The sequence below is a fragment of the Tachyglossus aculeatus genome, chromosome 22, assembly GCF_015852505.1.
Source record: "Tachyglossus aculeatus isolate mTacAcu1 chromosome 22, mTacAcu1.pri, whole genome shotgun sequence".
NCBI lineage: Eukaryota > Metazoa > Chordata > Mammalia > Monotremata > Tachyglossidae > Tachyglossus > Tachyglossus aculeatus.
In genome coordinates, this window is record NC_052087.1 from 44,973,893 (window position 1) to 44,994,745 (window position 20,853).

Genomic DNA, 20,853 nt, shown 5'->3' on the forward strand with positions numbered 1-20,853 from the left:
GTTTGTACATATTTATTACTCTACTTATTTTACTTGTACATATTTATTCTATTTATTTTATTTTGTTAATATGTTTTGTTTTGTTGTCTGTCTCCCCCTTCTAGACTGTGAGCCCGCTGTTGGGTAGGGACCGTCTCTATACGTTGCCAACTTGTACTTCCCAAGTGCTTAGTACAGTGCTCTGCACACAATAAGCGCTCAATAAATACGATTGAATGAATGAATGAATGAATCCAACCTGAGCAACTTGAAGCTATCCCAGCACTTATTACAGTGCCTGGCACATAGTATGGACTTAACAAATACCCTAAAAAAAATCTGAAGAAACAATCATACAATAAAATACATTTTAAATCCATATTTTTTTCCTCACTTCATATCTGCACAGATGGTATGGTTTGGAATTGCATAAGAAATCACCTGAATATGAGTATTTCCACCTTTACATCATTTACAACATTTCAATGAAAGCCCAATCTGAATTTTATTTCTCATTTCCGATTCATAGCGACTCCATGGATATACTTTCTCCAGAATGTGCTGTCCTCTGCCATATTCCGCAATCTTTCTAACAGTTCTTCCAGTATCATTGTTATGGTCTCTATCCATCTAACTGCTGGTCTGCCTCTTCCACATTTTACCTGGATATTTCCTAGCATTAGTGTGCCTCATTTACCTCATCTGTAAAATGGAGATTAAGACTGCAAACTCATTGTTATTGTACTGTATTCTCCCATGCACTTAGTACAGTGCTCTGCACACAGTAAGTGCTCAATAAATACAATTGAATGAATGAATGGAGGGGACTGTGTCTAACCCAATTTGCTAGTATTTCCCCCAGTGTTTAGTACAAGAGAAGCAACATGGCTTAGTGGAAAGAGCCCGGGCTTAGGAGTCAGAGGTCGTGGGTTCTAATCCTGACTCTGCCACTTGTCTGCCGTGTATCCTTAAGCCTATCACTTAACTTCTATGTGCCTCAGTGACCTCATCTGTAAAATGAGGATGAAGACTGTGAGCCGCACATGGGACAACCTGATTACCGTGTATCTCCAGTGCTTAGAACAATGCTTGGCACATAGTAAACACTTAACAAATACCAACATTATTATTATTATTATCATTATTACAGTGCCTGGCACATAGTAAGCACTTAACAAATACCACAACTACTATTATTATTATACGGGGGCCAGGGCAAGCCCTTTGGTACCATGATCACTTTGACTAGCAAAATCTTCTGAAAGGATTGCATTACCTAGCTCCCCGCTTACTCTGTCTGCCTGTGACTGATGTCCTAACAATATGCTATGGTACTGAGTACTATATGCTATGGTACTCCGTTCCCGAGAGGCCCGCCCGCCATCACACCGCGAGGCCTTGCTGCTCTTGGAAGGATCCTCTCCTCAGAGCGCCGCCATTGACGCCCGGGACTCCGTTCCCGAGAGGCCCGCCCGCCATCACACCGGGAGGTCTTGCTGCTCCCGGAAGGATCCTCTCCTCAGAGCACCGCCATAGACGCCCGGGACTCCGTTCCCGAGAGGCCCGCCCGCCATCATACCGCGAGGCCTTGCTGCTCCCGGAAGGATCCTCTCCTCAGAGCGCCGCCACAGACGCCCAGGACTCCGTTCCCGAGAGGCCCGCATGCCCGCCCGCCATCACACTGCGAGACGCCTGGGACTCCGTTCCCGAGAGGCTCGCCCGCCATCACACCACGCGGCCTTGCTGCTCCCGGAAGAATCCTCTCCTCAGAGCGCCGCCATAGACGCCCGGGACTCCGTTCCCGAGAGGCCCGCCCGCCATCACACCGCACGGCCTTGCTGCTCCCGGAAGGTTCCTCTCCTCAGAGCGCGCCGCCATAGACGCCCGGGACTCCGTTCCCGAGAGGCCTGCCCGCCATCACACCGCGCGGCCTTGCCGCTCCCGGAAGGCTCCTCTCCTCAGAGCGCCGCCTTTGATGCCCGGGACTCCGTTCCCGAGAGGCCCGGCCGCCCACCCACCCACCATCTCAGCGCCCCCACGGACGCCCCCCCTGCTTCCACCCCCCCACTTAGGAGGCCTTCCGTAAAGTGCCCCTCACCCCCCCCCCCCCACCTTCCCGGTCCGGTCCTGACTGACTCTCCCCCCCGCCCCCAGGTAAAAAGCCCTTGTTAGCACCTTGTTAGCACCATGTTAGCACCATGTTACATGTTACATTAACGACAACCTCATTCACACCTACTCAGCCCTCCCATGCTAGTTGACTGTTCGCTCCCCTCCCCAGGTATCTCTGCTCCCTGACCCCCCTTAACTGGCCCACCCTACTCCAGCTCTTAATAGTTTGTATCTGCTCTCTGTGGCATCATTATCTGCCAATTCTATTACTGCCATAGCATATTGATTGCTTAACTACACCCTCTGATGCCATCACCTACTTTTATCATTGCTACTGTTTTTTTTGCTTCTGCATCTCAATTGTTAACCCCCCGCTGTACTGTCACTCGCCCTGCTGACCTCACCATGAACTTTCAGTTCCCTTGCTCCCAACTGCCATTCCCATTCCTCACCTTCCCCTTCCCCCTCCCACCCAGCTGTTTCCCTCCCTCTCACCCACCAAGACCACTCCCCCTCACCCCCTACCAAGGATTCCTCTGTACCAGCACAGGTCCTCCACTTCTCCCTCCCGGCCCCCTCCCTCCCCTTCTCCCCGCCCCCACCCCATCCCAGTTCTCCTTTCCCAACGCCACCCCCCTTCCCACTCTCCCTGCACAGGCCCCCGCCAACTCATCCCAATCCAAACCCTCCCCACCCCTCGCACCCTTCCCCCTCCCTCCCCACCCTCGACAGCTGCTGCCAAGTGTGGCCTCTGGAACCCCCGCTCCGTTTTAAGTAAGACCCCTTTCATCCTGGACCTTTTCCTTTCCAGTTCTCTACTCCTCCTCGCCCTAACTGAAACATGGCTGTCGCCGGACGACACGGTCTCTTCTGCTGCTCTCTGCAGTGCAGGCCTCTTCTTCTCCCACTCCCCCAGACTCACCGGAAAAGGAGGAGGTGTCGGTTTCCTTCTCGCCCCCCAATGTCGCTTTCGCACTATCCCTCCTCCCCCTTCCCTTTCCTTCCCTTCCTTTGAAGCCCACATTATTCGCCTCTACCACCCCCTCCAGATTCTTGTAGCCGTCATCTACCGCCCTCCCGGCCCCACTTCCAAATTCTTTAACGACTTTGACCCCTTCCTCACCTTCCTTCTCTCCTTCTCCATGCCCACTCTGATCCTCGGAGACTTCAATATCCACATGGATATCCCTAACGACTCCTCTGCCGCCCGCCTTCTATCTCTCCTTGACGCTGCCAACCTCTTCCTCCACCCCACCTCGCCCACTCACCAACTTGGTCATACCCTCGACCTCATCATCTCCTACCGCTGCACTGTGTCCACCCTCACCAACTCTGTAATCCCTCTCTCTGATCATAATCTTCTCACCTGCCTCCTCACTCACACTCCTTTCCCCTGTAAATCCGTATTACTCCCTCACAGAGATCTCCGCTCTCTGGACCCCACCCATCTTTCAGAGCACCTCACACCCCACCTCGCCGCCCTCTCCTCTCTACCCAGTCTTGATGATCAGATTACTGCTCTCAACTCTACCCTTTCTACTCAGCTAGACTCACTCGCTCCCCTTTCCCTTTGCCGCTCTCGCACCACTAACCCACAGCCCTGGATCACTGCCACTGTCCGCCTCCTTCGCTCTTATGCTCGAGCTGCCGAACGCTGCTGGCGAAAGTCTAAACACCATGCCAACCTCGTTCACTTCAAGTTTATCTTTTCCTGCCTTAACTCAGCCCTCTCTTCTGCCAGACAAAACTATTTCTCCTCCCTTATTGACACCCATGCCCATCACCCCCGCCAGCTCTTCCGTACATTCAACTCCCTTCTCAGGCCCCCGGTTCCTCCCCCCTCCTCCTTCCCTCACCCCCAACGATCTGGCCTCCTACTTCATTAACAAAATTAAATCCATCAGGTCCGACCTCCCCAAAGTCTCTTCCCCCCTTTCTCCATCCCCCCGGCTCTCAACACTCTCTGCTACTCTCCCATCCTTCCCAGCGGTATCCTCAGAGGAACTCTCCTCCCTCCTCTCAAGTGCTACTCCGGCCACCTGTGCTTCTGACCCCATTCCCTCTCATCTTATGAAATCTCTAGCTCCATCCCTTCTCCCCTCCTTAACTTCCATCTTCAACCGCTCACTCTCCACTGGTTCCTTCCCCTCTGCCTTCAAACATGCCCATGTCTCTCCCATCCTAAAAAAAACCCTCTCTTGACCCCACCTCACTTCTAGTTATCGTCCCATATCCCTCCTACCATTCCTTTCCAAACTCCTTGAACGAGTTGTCTACACTCGCTGCCTAGAATTCCTCAACAACAACTCTCTCCTCGACCCCCTCCAGTCTGGCTTCTGTCCCCTTCATTCCACGGAAACTGCCCTCTCAAAGGTCACCAATGACCTCCTGCTTGCCAAATCCAACGGCTCATATTCTGTCCTAATCCTCCTCGACCTCTCAGCTGCCTTTGACACTGTGGACCACCCCCTTCTCCTCAACACGCTATCTGACCTTGGCTTCACAGACTCCGTCCTCTCCTGGTTCTCCTCTTATCTCTCCGGTCGTTCTTTCTCAGTCTCTTTTGCAGGCTCCTCCTCCCCCTCCCATCCTCTTACTGTGGGGGTTCCCCAAGGTTCAGTGCTTGGTCCCCTTCTGTTCTCAATATACACTCACTCCCTTGGTGACCTCATTCGCTCCCACGGCTTCAACTATCATCTCTACGCTGATGACACCCAGATCTACATCTCTGCCCCTGCTCTCTCCCCCTCCCTCCAGGCTCGCATCTCCTCCTGCCTTCAGGACATCTCCATCTGGATGTCCGCCCGCCACCTAAAGCTCAACATGTCGAAGACTGAGCTCCTTGTCTTCCCTCCCAAACCTTGTCCTCTCCCTGACTTTCCCATCTCTGTTGACGGCACTACCATCCTTCCCGTCTCGCAAGCCCGCAACCTTGGTGTCATCCTCGACTCCGCTCTCTCATTCACCCCTCACATCCAAGCCGTCACCAAAACCTGCCGGTCTCAGCTCCGCAACATTGCCAAGATCTGCCCTTTCCTCTCCATCCCAACCGCTACCCTGCTCATTCAAGCTCTCATCCTATCCCGTCTGGACTACTGCACCAGCCTTCTCTCTGATCTCCCATCCTCGTGTCTCTCTCCACTTCAGTCCATACTTCATGCTGCAGCCCGGATTATCTTTGTCCAGAAACGCTCTGGGCATATTACTCCCCTCCTCAAAAATCTCCAGTGGCTACCAATCAATCTGCACATCAGGCAGAAACTCCTCACCCTGGGCTTCAAGGCTCTCCATCACCTCGCCCCCTCCTACCTCACCTCCCTTCTCTCCTTCTACTGCCCAGCCTGCAACCTCTGCTCCTCCACCGCTAATCTCCTCACTGTGCCTCGTTCTCGCCTGTCCCGCCGCCGACCCCCGGCCCACGTCATCCCCCGGGCCTGGAATGCCCTCCCTCTGCCCCTCCGCCAAGCTAGCTCTCTTCCTCCCTTCAAGGCCCTGCTGAGAGCTCACCTTCTCCAGGAGGCCTTCCCAGACTGAGCCCCTTCCTTCCTCTCCCCCTCGTCCCCCTCTCCATCCCCCCATCTTACCTCCTTCCCTTCCCCACAGCACCTGTATATATGTATATATGGTTGTACATATTTATTACTCTATTTATTTATTTATTTATTTTACTTGTACATTTCTATCCTATTTATTTTATTTTGTTGGTATGTTTGGTTCTGTTCTCTGTCTCCCCCTTTTAGACTGTGAGCCCACTGTTGGGTAGGGACTGTCTCTATGTGTTGCCAATTTGTACTTCCCAAGCGCTTAGTACAGTGCTCTGCACATAGTAAGCGCTCAATAAATACGATTGATTGATTGATTGATACTGAGAATCAGCTTTTACTAATACAACTTGTCTGCTGTGTGACCCTGGACAAGTCACTTAACTTCTCTGTGCCTCAGTTACTTCATCTTTAAAATGAGGAATTAAGACTGTGAGTCCCATGTGGGACATGGATTGTGTCCACCCTGATTATCTTGTATCTACCCCAGGGCTTAGAACAGTGCCTGGCACATAGTAAGCATTTAAGAAACACCATAAAACAAAACAAACTAATCTCAGTTAAAATCTGAAATAAATTTGACCACCTTAAGGAGAGTTACAAGATTTCCTTCCTGCCTATTTCAATATATTCACAAATTGGAGGTAAGCTATTTGCTAAAATCTAACTTGGAAAAATTACTGTGGAATGATACAGTGTAAGGATTCACCACTCAATCAATGGTATTTATTGAGCACTTACTATATGTAAGGCGCTATACAAAGTGCTACAGAGAATCCAGTGCAGTGATTTATCATGAGAAGCCTTGACTGGGGATAACGGAAAGAGAATGGCCCTGGAGAATCAGGAGGCCTGGGTTCTAGTACCAACTCTACGGTTGCAGAAATACCTGTTGGGAACAGGCTATAAGTGCTGAAGTCTTCTAACCAAAAACACTTCTGTGTGGTGAACAGGCCTAGGAAGAAGTTTGAAAAATAGCTGGCTAATGTGGGCGACAAAGCCCACATTTGCTGGGTTACGGCACTACAGGTTGGCATTGGCGTCTGCTGCAGTCTTTTCGGCCAGAAATGGACTCTGCACATAAAATGTCCTCAAGTGCAGACCTTAGAATCTTAAAAGCTATGGCCTGGTGCCAATTCACTGGAGAAAAGAAATTCATTCAGCATGCTGTTATATTGAACTTTCCATGGCACTTGGTACAGTGCTCTGCACACAGTAAGTGCTCGGTAAATAGCATTGATAGATTGCCTGACACTGCTGTACCCTGCCATCACTCTACACTTGGGAGCTTGCTAACTCTGGCTTCTCGACCATAGAAAATGTGTTTAGGTTTTGGGTGAGTCTGTAAGCTCCCCACGGACAGGGATCTTGTCTAGCTACTTGATCATATTGCTGTCTTCCAAATGCTTAATACAGTGCTCTGCAATCAATCAAATTTATTGAATGCTTACTGTCTGCAGAGCACTGTACTAAGCGCTTAGGAAAGCACAACACAACAATATAACAGACACATTCCCTGCTCCTTTCACACAGCATTCAATAGATAGCAGTGATACACTGTTGGAAGAAGGAACTGGCCACCTTCACAGTCCCACTGCAGTCAGCCACCGATGAGGCTTGGCAGCCAAAACGCTTCCTCGATATAAATGTTCTTTTGCATACAAGAAAAGAATCCTGACAAGTCCTGGTGACTTGATGCAAATTAACAGCTTTATTTTGTTAAAAGAACCTAACTTTGAGAGAACCGGGGGAATATTTATGTGTCTCTCTAGTTCTTTGAAGGAATCGTCTTATGTTTTTATGCCTATCATGGGTCAGAGGTTCAAATCAGCACTTTTACCTGTCACTTTTTATATGTTTTACTATAATTTACAGCTTAGCAAGAAGACCCATAAAACAAAAGTGTCTCTTTTACTTCAGCAACTAATTCTAGTTAATCAAAGCTTTCCAGCAAAATGACCCAGCATGAAACTCTGCTTGGAAAATATGCCGAGAACAAAGCATTTTGTCAAATAACACATCAAGTGATGTAAACACATATGCCTTTTATAGAAAATTTTATCGCTTCCACATTATTGGCATCCAAAAGGAATGTTCTTTGTCACAGACCTGGTGTGGCTGTGAAGCCATTGTCATTGGAAACAGGAGTCTGATCAGATTATTATTATTATTATCATTATTTCCATGGCATTTGTTAAGCACCTACTATGTGTTAAGCACTGTTCTAAGTCTTGGAGTAGACACAAACTGATCAGGTCATACACAGTCCCTGTTCTAAATGGGGCTCCGTTCCAACAAGAATATGAATAGACTTTTCTTTTTGAAGGGGATGTCAATGATATTTATTGAGTGTTTACTATATGCAGAAGACTGTACTAAACACTTAGAAGCAACAATAAACAGAGTTGGCAGACTTATTCCCTGTCCGCAATAGCTGGCTTTATTTTTTTTTCCACACAGTCTAGTAATTGCCACTGGAAAAAAAGGCATTTATTTCTTCATTGTTTTTATCTTTTTAAAATCAGTCACTGACATTGGCTACCCCTTTGTCCTCTTCTGGAAAGTCTGAGTTAATCCACAGCTGTGGGGATTTGAAGAAGGGACCCAGCAGGCTCTAAATCCATTGAGTCTCTTGACTGCTAATAAAATGCACAGTCTGCAGGACAGATGTGAAGAGGATCTGTTAAATAAGTCAGTGGCAAAGATCTTGACCTCGGCTGAGGAAAATTTTATTATTCCAGAAAGAGACATAATTGTGAAGCACCAATAATTAGAGGCATCGAATCTATTCTTTACGATTTTTCACTCTCTGCCTCAGCCTTATGGTGAAATAGAGCATCACAGCTTGTGCACAGAACAGCAGATCTCTATAAATGGTGGCAGAGCAAGAGGCATACTGCAATGAGCTAAATTGTTCCGGAGAAGCAGTGAGACCTTTGCCTTTGACTTATTGTTAAATAGTTTTGTTTGCAAGTGGTGTATTGTCACATCTTTTGCAACTTCACCAACCAGTGTGCCAAAACTTGACAAATGCAGTGTGAACTGCAAAGCTCCCATCTAGGGGGAAATGTAAACTGAAGATTTAAATTGTCTCTACTTATTTTTTTTCCAGCATGTGAACCATTTGCTCCCAATTCATGCAAGTTCATGATGAAGCCATTTTTGAAAAACCCAAATCCCTCTAGAAAGCAGAAATCCAAGTGGGCAACTCACAGGCCTAGGATTCAGCCACAAACCTAATTTAAGTTCATATCTTGAGCGAATGTAGACGGTACGCTCACTGTGGCCAAAGAATGTGTCTACCAACTCTACTGTATGGTACTCTCCCCAAGTGCTTAATACAGTGCTCTGCACACAGTAAGCACTCAATAAATACCACTGACTGTCATCCTCAAATTTTCCAAAATAATATTTTTTTAAATTATGGGAATGTTAAATGCATGTAAATGGAATATATACACCTATATAAAAGTATTGCCCTTATCCTTAATCACCATAAGGGTTTCCCCTTGAGAAGATACATCCAAAGTTGTTTTTGTTGATTAAACAGTAAAGTCTCTCACAATTCTACCAATCTGTCAGTGTTATCTATTGAGTGCATACTATATGTAAAGCACTATGCCAAAAGCTTGGGAAAGTACAATATACCAGAATTAACAGGTATGTTCCCTGCCCAGAATGAGTTTAGAGTCTAAAATATGAATAGAGCTCCTCTTAAAAAAGAATAGCGTGGCCTAGTAGATAGAGGACAGGTCTGGGAGTCAGAGGGACCTGGGTTCTAATCCTGGCTCCACCACTTGTCTACTGTAACCTTAACCTGACTTGACTTAACTTCTCTGTGCCTCAGTTACCTCACCTGTAAAATGGGGATTAAGATTGTGAGCCCCATGTGGGGCAGGGACTGTGTCCAACCTGATTAGCTTTTATCTAGCCCAGTGCTTAGTACAGTTCCTGGCACATCATGAGTGCTTAACAAATGCTGTTAAAAAAAGAGAGTGTGTTTTTTTCATTTCACAATTCCAAGTCTCCGATGTAGTTGCCATTTCCTTCAATGGCAAGAGTAGAAAACTGAACCCTAGAATGTGCAGCCAGCATATGTCATGTCACAATGGTGCATGGAGTGAGACGGACAGAGCTACCCGGATGACTTTTCTAAAACATCTGCAGCTGTTTCCCCAGTCCTCAAAACCATCTGATCGTTGCCGTTTCTCACCACATCACTCCTCCTCAGTTGACTTTGAGGCGCTGGATCAGCTCTCTTGTCAATATTTATCCTCTCTTCTCTCCCACTGCTACCCAGCTTGCACACTTCATTCTCCTTAAGCTAATCTGCTCGCTGTGGTTCATTCTCATCCCTTCTGCCACTGCATTCTGACTCATGCTGCCACCCTGCTCCTGTCTGGAACTCCATCTCTCACCTCACCTCTGCTAGACCACTGCTCTCTCTCTGTTGCCAAAGCCCCTCTCTCTAAAAGCACATTAGAGAAGCAGCATGGCTCAGTGGAAAGAGCATGGGCTTTGGAGTCAGAGGTCATGGGTTCAAGTCCCAGCTCTGCCAATTGTCAGCTGTGTGACTTTGGGCAAGTCACTTAACTGCTCTGGGCCTCAGTTACCTCATCTGTAAAATGGGAATTAAGACTGTGAGCCCCACGTGGGACAACCTCATCACCTTGTAACTTCCCCAGCACTTGAACAGTGCTTTGCACATAGTAAGCGCTTAACAAATGCTATTATTATTATTATTATTATTATTATTAATCTCCTCCAAGAGACCCTCCCAGAATCATCCCTCACCTCCCCACCTTTTATCTCTCCCGACTACCACTTCTGGATCTCCTCCCATCTGTAATTTATCTTAATGTCTGTCTCCTCTACTAGATTCTAAACTCCCAGAGGCAGGAATCAGGTCTAGCAATTCTATTGTACTCTGCTTTGCAGAGGGTAGATGCTCAGTAAATGCTATTGACTGGAAGCTCATTTGGGCAGGGAATGTGACTAACAACTCTGTTACATTGTACACTCCCTTGCTTAACCCAGTGCTCTGCAACAGTAAGTGCTCAATAAATACAACTGATTGATTGACCTTTAGTGACCCTCGATGAGCTTCTTCCCGACTCCCAGTGATCCCCTCTCCACTCTAGGGTTCCCAGGACCCACAGATTTATGAGACAGCAACGTACCCCCCTCTGCCACCAATACTGCCCCAGAAGCATCCTGCCATTAGCGGATAGAGCTCGGGCCTGCGAGTCAGAAGGTTTAATCCTGGTTTTGCTTGTATTCACTCCAGTAGATTTCCTGGCACAGAGTAAGCATTTAACAAATATCATTTTCTTTCCCCTACTGTATTTGCTGTTGCTACACTTTCCAGGACTCTTACTTCTCAGTCTGACACTCAGGCCACTCAGCAAGGAAGGGCAGGACTAAGAACATGAGGACCTGGGAAGACGAGAGCTGTATCTGCTTGGGGGTGGGCACTCATTCATTCATTCAATCGTATTTATTGAGTGTTCACTGTTTGCAGAGCACTGTACTAAGCAATTGGGAAAGTACAACATAAAAATAAACAGACACATTCCGGCACTGCATGAAGCTATGATTCCCAAGGTCTGGAATACCAGAACTTGCATTGCCTTGTCTACAGTTCTCTGGGCCTCAGTTCCAACTGTAAAATGGGGATGAAGACTGTGAGCCCCGCGTGGGGCAACCTGATCACCTTGTAACCCCCCAGCGCTTAGAACAGTGCTTCATTCATTCATTCATTCCGTCGTATTTATGGAGCACTTACTGTGGGCAGAGCACTGTACTAAGCGCTTGGGAAGTTGGGAAGCAGCGTGGCTCAGCGGAAAGAGCCCGGGCTTTGAAGTCAGAGGTCTTCGGTTCAAATCCCGGCTCTTCCACTTGTCAGCTGTGTGACTTTAGGCAAGTCACTTCACTTCTCTGGGCCTCGGTTACCTCCTCTGTAAAATGGGGACTAAGACGGTGAGCCCCACGTGGGACAACCTGGCCACCTTGTAAATTCCCCAGCACTTAGAACAGTGCTTTGCACATAGTAAGCACTTAATAAATGCCATTATTATTATTATTACTGTTCCCAGAGTAAAAGTTACCCTTATGCCCTGCTAAGTTGGAATACAAGCCAGGGTAAGGCTAGCCAGAGAAACAAAACAACCACAGTAATGAAGGCCAGAGGAGTAGCATGGCTTAGTGGATAGGGCACAGGCCCGGGAGTCAGAGGCCCTGGGTTCTAATCCCAGCTTTGCCACTTGCCTGCATTGTGACCTTGGGCAAGTCACATATATTCTCTGAGCCTCAGTTACCGTATCTGTAAAATGGGGATTCAATACCTGTCCTCCCTCTTGTTTAGATTGAGCCCTGTGTGGGACAGGGACTGTGTCAAAGCAGTATCCCAATTTTAATGTGACTCAGTGATGGACTGTTACATAACTGTCTAGATATAGCAAATACCTTTTGGGGAAATCAGGCAGTAGAAGTTATCTTTATTCTGATGGTATTGACACCTGTCAAGCCTGTTGTTGGGTAGGGACTGTCTCTATACATTGCCGATTTGTACTTCCCAAGTGCTTAGTACAGTGCTCTGCACACAGTAAGCGCTTAATAAATATGATTGATTGAAAGAGTGAATGAATGAATGAATGTCCGACCTGATCACCCTATATGTTCCTCAGTACTTAGAACAGTGCTGGACACAGTAAGTGCTTAGCAAATACCACAGTCATTGTTATTAGAATAATTATTATAATTGATTATTATAATTATTGTGATATTTGCTAAGCACTCATTATGTGTCAGGAAATGTGCTAGGCGCTGAGGAAGATTTGAGACAATCAAGTCAGAGAGTTTCCCTGATCCATCTGAGGCTCAGAGTTTAAGGGGGAAGGAAAACAATGAATCCCCATTTTACAGATGTGAAAACTGAGGAACGGAGTGATTTGCTCAAGGTCGACGGGAGGCAAGTGGCAGAGTCAGGATTAGAACCCAGGTCCTCTGACTCCCGGGCCCTATGCTCTTTCCATTAGGCTATGCTGTTTCTCTGCACTGCAAGGAAAAAAAAAAAAAAAACCTTTCCTCATGAAATATCCAATTCTTGCCCCTCCCAATCCCCCAACTGCCAGAGGGCAATTCCCCTGGGGAAACCAGCTACTAAAAGGTGAGGCAAAAACTCTGAGTGATTTGGTGACTGTGCCTCACCTCATTTCACTTTTTTTTTTTGAAGCAGGCTGTGTTGCTCTACTGAGAATACAAGGCTAAGCCACTTTTCCTGTAGAGTTTTTAAACTGGGCCTCTGAGAAAGGGTTTGATACAATTCAATGACTGAAGTAATACCTTTGTCCATTTGAGCATTAAATGGCCCATTGAAATACAGCTTAGTTAGAAGGAATTTCAGTAAATGGTGCTTTCTAATTTTTTTTTTTTAAATTTTCCTCCCAGCAGACCTCTGTCCGGCTCTGAAAATGCAGCTCAATCATTTTCTGGAGCCTCCCAGGTCAAACCTTTAGCCAGTGTTAATTAAATATAACCCCCTCAGAATACTGGGGGTTAAGTGAGAGCAACAAATATTTCTTCTTCAGTATATTACCTGATAACACAAATAGCCATAACCCTTTCATAAAAGGTCTTCTTAGAGCACGGTGTCACCGAAAAGTTACAAGGGGAGAAAACCATATTTGAGCTAGTTGAGGTAACAACTACTAATCATTAAATTCACTGTAACAAACTCTGATTGTGTTTAAATTACCCACAAAAAAAGTGCCTCAGTGGGCTCTTATCTGGTCTATACAACAATTTTCAGTGACACAAGGAAAAATTAAGTACCAAAGTTAGGCAGCTTCCCTACTGAAAACTCCCTTCCATAAAAATTGTAAGTTGCGGGGGTGGTGGGGTTGCTTTTGTTTTTCACCTCAGAAGTCAGGGGCACTCCCTGATTTTCAAGTTTTCACTGTGTGCCCAGCCGTGCATTTCTCACGATGTCATCCACATAACCCCACCAGATTCTGCAGCTGGAAAGGAGCTGAAACGATCTTGGTGAGCTCTTATGATTTAAAACAAGCAAAGCATCCTTCTCTTCCCCCACAGCTTGAAAAAGTTCGGTTGAAGCGACCAGCGCCATTTGTAAATAAATCACTGGAAAGCAAGGTTTTTCAATACTCTGTAATTAGTTTAGTCTCCACGAACATGACTTTATTGCAAACGCTCCTTCCTGACTCTCCTTTTGTCCCAGGATCCCTTGGAAGAAAGCAGCCGAGCGATAATTCAGCATTATCGCTGCTTCATTGCACTAATCGCTTAAAGAGCAGCAGAGACCCTGTGCTCCACCGCCACCAGGCTCCAGGCCTGAGGCAGGCTTCCCACCCCCGCAGCATGCAGATGTCAAGAGAAATATCCAGGTCCTTATGCAGCAGGCGCTCCATTCCAGTATGGTCTAACATCTGCTAACTCTGCTGCCGTGCAACCTGCTGAACACACTCAGGCGAGGGCAAAGCCAGGGAATGAGGGAGGCTGAAACTACCTAAGCACCCCATGGCATGCATGAGGTCCCCTACTACCTGGAGATCCTCTCACGTCTCCCCCCAGTGAGAACACTGGCTTCGTTTTGTACAATCCCCAGACGATTTCATCTGAAAGAAAGCTCCTCTCAAGAGGGAAGCAGAAGAAAAAATGATTTTTTCAAGAGCGAATATAGAGTCAGGCATGCCACATTTTCCCAGGATGCGTGTTAGTCCTGAATCAGTTAATCAACCAACGGTATTTATTGAGTGCTCATTGTGTATGGAGGCAGTCCAGTGCTGAGAAATACATTACCTCTTTCAATTGTGTGGGTAAATGCCTCCTGGCATGGCTAATTGAAATGACATGGTAAAACATTTCCAGGTACGCTCTGCCACTTGTCTGCTGTGTGACCTTGGACAAATCACTTAATGTCCATTGGCCCTGGTTCCCTCATCTGTGTCCAGCCTACCTTGTATCTATCACAGTGCTTAGAACAGTGCTTGGCATAGAGTAAGCGCTTAACAAATACCATAATAATTATGATTATTAAAGTCAATGTCCAAATTTTAGTCTGCAGTATCTGTCACTAGTTCACCTTAGCCTTCCTTAGTGTTGGGTGATTCCCAAATGATAATCTGACTTCTACTTGATAGCCTTTGGATTTTTTTTTTATGGTAACTGTTAAGAGTTTACTATGTGCCAGGCACTGTCCTAAGCACTGGGGTAGATATAAACTACTCAGGTTGGACACAGTCCACGTCCCATGTGGGGCTCACAAGTCTTATCCCCATTTTACAGATGAGGTAACTGAAGCCCAAAGAAGTGAACTGACTTGCCCAAGATCACAAAGCAGAAAAGTGGCATATCCAGGATTAGAACACAGGTCCTCGTATCCCCAGGTCCGTGCTCTTTCTGCTAGACTAAGCTGCACCCTAGCCTCAAATGTGTGTGCGAAGCAGCGTGGTTTAGAGGAAAGCACACAGGCTTGGGAGTCAGAGGACATGGGTTCTAATCCTGACTCTGCCACTTGTCAGCTGTGTGACTTTGGGCAAGCCACTTCACTTCTCTGGACCTCAGTTACCTTATCTATAAAATAGGGATTAAGTCTGTGAGCCCCACATGGGACAACCTGATTACCTTGTATTTACCCCAGTGCTTAGAACAGTGCTTGGCACATAGTAAGTGCTTAACAAATACCATCATCATTATTATTATTACTATGTGTCATGAGAGCAAGGATTTAGGGGCTCAAAAAACCCAAATCAGTAAGATTGGAAGTACAGAATTTCTTAGTAGTTATTTTTCCATTTTTACTGTAACAAGTAGACAAAGGCCAAGAAAACAAGGCAAGGTCTTTTAGGGTCTCAAAGAGTGTTGACGTTCCTGCATTTAATTAATTCAAATATCTACTGTTAATACTTAGATGCAGACGGGGGGCCAAATGGAGAACAAGCTACATCCAAGATCAAACTTTACTCCTCCCAATCTAATCTTCAACCTGCTGCTTGCTCTCTGTCATCATCCCAGTTTGTTGTGGGTAGGGACCGTGTCCACCAACTCTGTTATATTGTTCTCTCCCAAGTGCTTAGTACAGTGCTTAGCACATAATAATTGCTCAATAAATATGATTGATTGATTGTTTGGCACACACCCTTCCCCCTGCATAGAACTTCCTCCTTCTTCAAGTCTGCCAAACCACATACCTCCCTACCTTCAAAGCCCTCTTTAAAAGCCATTTTCTTCTGGATGAAATCTCTGATAAATCCCCATGCCTCTGGTCATGTCATTTAATCACCCAGCCTTAGAATTCATGGGCGTATGTATTTATTTATTCCATTTTATTTGTTTATTCATCTTTTGTTAAGTCACATATCCGTTAGTGCTCTTCTTCTTAACACATGTATTCAATTTATTTCTGCCTTTGCCCCCTATGAGTGTAAACTCCCAGAGGACAGAGTCTTTATCATCTTTTGTTACTGTATGTTCTCAAATACAGCGCTTGGCACAAGAAGGCACTCAATAAATGCTGCCGCTGATGAGAATAAAAGGAAGTCTAATCACAAGTACAAATCAAGCACAAAGCTATAATAAAGTAGCTGCTTCATGATGCCTGTTCATTAGCCAGTTTCCAATCACTTTCAGCATCTCTCAGTCACACCTGGCATTCATAAGCATATACTTCTGGATATTTGAGGTTAGTCCTGAAAACTGATTTACCAAGTAACCGTCAGGCTGTAAGTGGGGTCCCTCTAAATCACAGAAGAGGCTGAGAGCAGTACTCATGAAAGTTAGAGAGAGGGACACTTTATGAAGGGAACCTTCCTATGCATCAATTAGATTAGGAGCTTTTAGAGAGCAATTACTTGATAGCGACTGCTATACACCAGTCATATTGTAAGTGGGCTCAAAAATACAGATACTGATAATACTATATTTTGGAGTTGTATCATTTGTCTTCAAAGAACTCAGTCAATAGTATTTATTGAGTGCTTACTGTGTGCAGAGCACTGTACTAAGCTTCAAGGCTCTCCATCACCTCGCCACCTCATACCTCACCTCCCTTCTTTCCTTCTACAGCACAGCCCGCACCCTCGCTCCTCTGCCGCTAATCTCCTCACCGTGCCTCGTTCTCGCCTGTCCCGCCGTCGACCCCCGGCCCACGTCATCCCTCTGGCCTGGAATGCCCTCCCTCCCAACATCCACCAAGCTAGCTCTCTTCCTCCCTTCAAGGCCCTATTGAGAGCTCATCTCCTCCAGGAGGCCTTCCCAGACTGAGCCCCCTCCTTCCTCTCCCCCTCCTCCTCCTCTCCATCCCCCCATCTTACCTCCTTCCCTTCCCCACAGCACCTGTATATATGTATATATGTTTGTACATATTTATTACTCTATTTATTTTACTTGTACATATCTATTCTATTTATTTTATTTTGTTAATATGTTTGGTTTTGTTCTCTGTCTCCCCCTTCTACACTGTGAGCCCACTGTTGTGTAGGGACTGTCTCTATATGTTGCCAACTTGTACTTCCCAAGCGCTTAGTACAGTGCTCTGCACACAGTAAGCGCTCAATAAATATGATTGATTGATTCAGCCCAGCCCACACCCTCTGCTCCTCGGCCGCTAACCTCCTCACTGTGCCTCATTCTCGCCTGTCCCGCCGTCGACCCCCGGCCCAGGTCCTCCCCCTGGCCTGGAATGCCCTCCCTCCGTACATCCACCAAGCTAGCTCTCTTCCTCCCTTCAAACCCCTACTGAGAGCTCACCTCCTCCAGGACGCCTTCCCAGACTGAGCCCCCTCCTTCCTCTCCCCCTGCTCCCCCTCCCCATCCCCCTGCCTTACCTGCTTCCCCTCCCCATAGCACCTGCATATATGTTTATATGTTTGTACATATTTATTACTCTATTTATTTTACTTGTACATATTTATTCTATTTATTTTATTTTGTTAATATGTTTTGTTTTGTTGTCTGTCTCCCCCTCCTAGACTGTGAGCCCAGTGTTGGGTAGGGACCGTCCCTATATGTTGCCAACTTGTACTTCCCAAGTGCTTAGTACAGTGCTCTGCACACAGTAAGAGCTCAATAAATACGATTGAATGAATGAATGAATGAATACTAAGCGTTTGGGAGAGCACAATATAATGGACACATTCCCTGCCCACGATGAGCTTACAGTTTAGAGAGAACTCCAACACCGTCACATTTCTGTTTAACTCTTACAGCCTAAGGTAAAGGGGAGCCCTGGTGATGAGAAATTTCCAAATTACTCTGCAGATTTTCAACATCCTTTCTATTAACTTACTAAAGGGCTGGGCTGATACACATACATTCATATTCTCTCTCTCTCTCTCTCTCTCTCTCTCCCTCTCTCTCTCTCTCTCTTTCTCTCTCTCTCTCGTCATTCTCCTTAGGAAGTGGTGCAGGAGACAGGCAGAGACGTAATAAATATACACCAGCTCTACTGGTCAGAAGTTTTAATCACTCAATTGGGGCACGACAGAGGGGGAAAACCCATTCAGCTGCATCTTCAGAATCCTATTCAATTAACATATCATTAAAATGTTTTTGTCCTTGCTCAGCCTATGTTACCTAATGTCATAATATTTAAGTCCCTCCATTTATGATCTATATTTTTAATCGCAGCAAACACTGAAATGCATTACAATTCTATTTCAGAGAATGGGCTCTCGGAAGCATTTCAGCAATTTTGCAAGATTTTAATTTCGAATGAACTGATGCCTCTTTGATAGAGCCGTCTCCCACCAATTCCATCTACATCGTGTTTCACTACACGTTTCGGCCAGAACGTTGATGGGGAACATGGGGATGGTCATCTGGTGACGCAAGCCTGCTTGAAGACAGGATGCCACGGTTTCAGAAGAAATGACTTTTGTGCATGGAGGTGGTGTCAGTCAGCCTGAATACTGCAGTGCAAGTTTTCCTTAATGTGGGGACTTGCCACGACTCAACAGCCATGTTGAAGGAGAAATGCATAGACATTGAAGTAAATAAACAAAATGTTGGCAGGATCTGTCTTAGCATGATTTAAATTCACTAGCCAGGTGGCATCCAGAGAACACAGATTACAAGTAAAATGATATCTCTGGTGATTTTGTCAGAAAAGCAGGCATCCACAGAATGGGGAAGGCTCCTTCTAAAGGCTTAATCTAGTCTAATGGAACTTTGGAATAAGCAATTTTTACCTGCTGAGATGAATAAGCACCAACACCAGTTTAAACCCATTCAGAAAAGGACCCTCAATAGGCTATGTTGTGTTTGTTTTTGTTTTTATGATATTTGTTAAGCGCTTACTATGAGCCAGGCACTGTACTAAGCGCCGAGGTAGATACAAGACAATCAGGATGGACACGATTCATGTCCCATATGGAGATCACAGTCTTAAGCTCCATTTTATAGATGAGGTAACTGAGGCACAGAGAATTTAAGTGACTTGCCCAAGATAAAATTGGTGACGCAGCCAGAATTTGAACCCAAGTCCTTCTGACTTCCAGGCCCTGGATCTATCCACTAAATCATGCTATTTTATGTGGGTTTGAATTTTCACTGACACTGTCAGCACAGCCATAGTAATTAAAACCAGAACTGTAGCAAGCTGACTGCAGAGCACTATACTAAGCACTTGGGACAGTACAATCCAATAGATTTGGTAAACATGATTCCTGCCTTCAAGGAGCTTTCAGTCTTGTGAGGGGAGACAGATATTAAATGCAATGTGTTAATTCTCTTTCATATGCAAATTCACTGCTTCTCCCCTTCCCCATTAGATCGAATTCATCAATTTGCCATTTACCTTTCATAAGCGAAAAGAGAATAAAAATTTTCAAGCCATTCTAATTTTGCTCCTGACCCCATCCCCACAAATCAGTAAAATAATTTTATGGATCAAGTGTGGCAAGCAAGGTTTCATTTCAGATGGCCAGAGAAGAACAATGAAGAGCAGAGGTGGCACTCAATAACTTAGGGAAACCTGGAAGACTTAAACGGGAGCTAAAATATTTACAGAGTAATGGCGAAGACCACTCTATCAACTTCCATTTGCAGAATAGAAACTGATAAGGCCAATTAAATAAAATATGTGTCTGTGCTCGGTTTTACCAAAGCTTCAATAGCTCCCCCTTAACTTGTCCAGATTTTTATGGCTTTCCCCATCTCTCAAGGCTCTAATTAAGTCTTTTCCCTGAAACTTCTACAAATTCAAACATAATTCCCATCAACTGAAACGAGAGATTATTTAAAATTCTTTACACCTTCCAAATTTTCCAATACTATTCCTCTCACAAAGACCAATCCTCACACCATCAGTCACAGAAGTAGTTCGAATGTTGTTAAAATATGGCCGACTTGAGCTTGGTAGTCTTTGAATGTGAAATAAAAATCATTCTCTGAGGCTAATGAAGACAGAAACTCTGTCTGTAACAATCTTAAGTTTGTTTTCTCTAGTGATTCAAAGAAGTGAGCAATCTGTCAGTAATACATTGAGTGAAATTACTTGTCTTGTAGGAATTCCTGCTGACAGTCACTCAATCTCAGTGTTGACCCAAACATCTACTCAATGACAAACAAATTACCGTGTCCAACTTTGAAAAAGTAACTAAGCTGTTTTTTTTTTTATTTTGATTGGTCTTTCTGAATCCCTTGTCCATTTAGCCACCACTATTCTTCATTGTGTTAAAGAAAAAAAAAAAGGAAAGCCCCCCAGATTGTACTGGGAAAAGAAAATGGATATTGCCTCTGCCTTAGACTGTTGTGTCAGATAAAGCTGTTAAGTGTGTCTAAGCAACATTAAGACTGGCAGCACTGCCAGTGACTGACTGGGTGACTGAACACATTACCGAGACAGTATTGTAGGAATTAATTTTCTTCAATAAAGTGATTTTTAAGGCTCATATATTTCACAATCTAAACATATGTCACTGTTTCATAAACAAAATAAATGGATTAAAATAATACATTACCAATATGCTGACACATAGAGATATTTTAATTAGAAATACTTAAGCTGTGTGATATTTAACTGCTGTATTTGCCAAAGAGACGCATGCATCATTTAATAAGACATAAGGCAGGTGTATCGCCTTGCACGATGAGGTACCAGAATAGCACCAAATCACCTTGAGTTGAAACTACAACTATCAGGCAACATAAGTTCCCATAAAAAATGACTTTAAGGTTATATCATATTGGAAGAAACTAC

The 20,853-nt window shown here is 45.4% G+C and overlaps 1 protein-coding gene across 1 annotated transcript in view; it reads right to left on the reverse strand.

Moving 5' to 3' along the window:
* Positions 1–20,853, reverse strand: part of SOX6 (SRY-box transcription factor 6) — a 379,449-nt gene that overhangs the window by 105,394 nt on the left and 253,202 nt on the right. The gene's annotated exons all lie outside the window — the stretch shown is intronic.